The sequence below is a fragment of the Scyliorhinus torazame genome, chromosome 1 (genome assembly GCF_047496885.1).
Source record: "Scyliorhinus torazame isolate Kashiwa2021f chromosome 1, sScyTor2.1, whole genome shotgun sequence".
In the NCBI taxonomy this organism is placed as follows: domain Eukaryota; kingdom Metazoa; phylum Chordata; class Chondrichthyes; order Carcharhiniformes; family Scyliorhinidae; genus Scyliorhinus; species Scyliorhinus torazame.
Window position 1 is genome coordinate 156,123,433 of NC_092707.1, and position 2,072 is coordinate 156,125,504.

A 2,072-nucleotide genomic window follows, 5' to 3' on the forward strand; every position below is an offset into this window, starting at 1 on the left:
GGTTTCCATTTCCTGCAATAGAGAAACTGTGGGTCAGTCTGTATAAAATTTCTACTCTACCCACACCCCACCATCCGTTTCCTTAATGCTTGTACAGCAACCCTCACTCTGGAATGTGAATTCTAGAGTTTCTGATATGAGGGAAATTTAGTTAGGGCAAATAGTCAAAAGAAATCTCCTCACAGTCGTGATCTGGTGGGTCTGGTTACTCCCAGAGAGACTTGGCTTTTGGCTACCAGTCACCCTGGACATACCTTCCATGCAGTGCTTCTGAGTATGAATGGAATATTTCAAAGAAAGAGTCACTGCCTAAATTTTCAACTTCATTGGCATCAACTGTTAGACGTTTTAGTTGCTGTGATATGAAGAGTCTAAAGTTCTGTTCCTTTTTCACAAACACACATTTATTTCCTTCCAACAGCCTTTGCACAAATTTCTCAATGTACATCACCTGACAGAGGCCACCTGAAGCCCCTTTACATATCAGTGTCAATTAATGGATACTTAACATAAATGAGACAACTAATTGCAATGTCTCTTCACCCCTTACTTAACAGTCTCCCCTTCCTTGGAGAAAAAAATAATAATTAGGTGAAAACAAAATTTCACAAAACTCAAAAACACACACATGTTTCCCCCCTTTTTTGGGGGACGAGAAAGAAAAAAAAGTCACAGAAACACGCGCCCTTCGTTAACAATATCCAAAAGTCTCTGTGAACTCGCCCCTCTTTTCGTAAAATAGTCTGACAGTTGATAGCTCCTGTCGACCCATTTAATTTTTGTTATTTCCCCTCTGTCCAATATCTGCTTCAAACTTGCGATGTCTATCTCTTTTCATTGACACGTTTGTAGAGTGCACATTTTCCCACAGGGATTTATTGTCAATGTGACAGTCAATAGGTATATTACCCTAATCCCAAAATTTCTGTCAATATCATACTTATATAAAAGGCCATATCCACCGCCTCTACAAGGCTTAACGTCTCAGCAGCCAAAGTGCTTTTTACCACTCTCCTTATTTTCTTTGTATCCCACACAAGCAGGCAACATTTACCGTTGTTCCCCAAAAGGAAAATTATAAAACCTCCTGCGCTTGAAACCCCATCACATAAATTTGCGTTGGACGCATCACTATAAACTATGAGTTTCAACCGCCAATGGTCACCTAAAACCGGGAACTTCAAAACACACTCCTGCATTTTTAGTTTGGCCAACGCTATATTTGCTCTTATTATGTCTTCCACTATGGGATCATTCATTTTGTACTCAACTCTAAGACATCAAAACTCACATCCGGTCTAGTCTGTCTACCTAACCAGTTCAGTTACCCAATTAAAGTTTGCAGTTGCTCTTTTTCTATCTTTGAAACCATTGTGTCTTTTTGTGAAACTCGGCCACGACTAATTGCTATTGGGCTGATGCTTTCCAAATAAGATTGCTGACGCAAAGTTGCCCCTAACCTAGTCTGTCCAATTTCCAGTCCAATATATTTAAATGCAGCGGAAGCCTGACTTCCAACCCTGAATTCTTTCCTCAACCCAGAGATTACAATAGCTTCAAAATCACTAGTCCCACCCCACAAAAGATCATCGACATGCATCATAAAAATGCCAGAAAGATTTCCTTTATAGTGCCAGTAAAACATTGCAGGATCTGCTTTCAACTGGCAACAGCCTAACTTTAACAAAACTGACCTTACCGAAAAATACCAGACTCTAGATGCATCATTTAATCCATCTACACATTTGTTCAACTTCCAGAGTACCCCTTCTGTGTTAGCTGCTTCTTTAGGAGGACGGAGAAAAATGTCTCTCTGGAGCTGATGCCCCTGCAAAAAGGCAGCTTTTATATCTATAGATTTGCATTCCCATGCCTTTGTGGCTAATAGAGCCAAGAAGATCTTTAAAATAACCTTTCCTGCTGTAGGTGAATCTACCCTTAAATCCTGATCTTCAAAGTTTTCTTCAAATCCCCTTGCCACAAGCCTGGCCTTTGCCTTATAAGTTCCATCCGGAAGAACCTTTTCCATGCAAATCCATCTGTGGGATAGAGCTCTTTGTCCCCTATCCGGT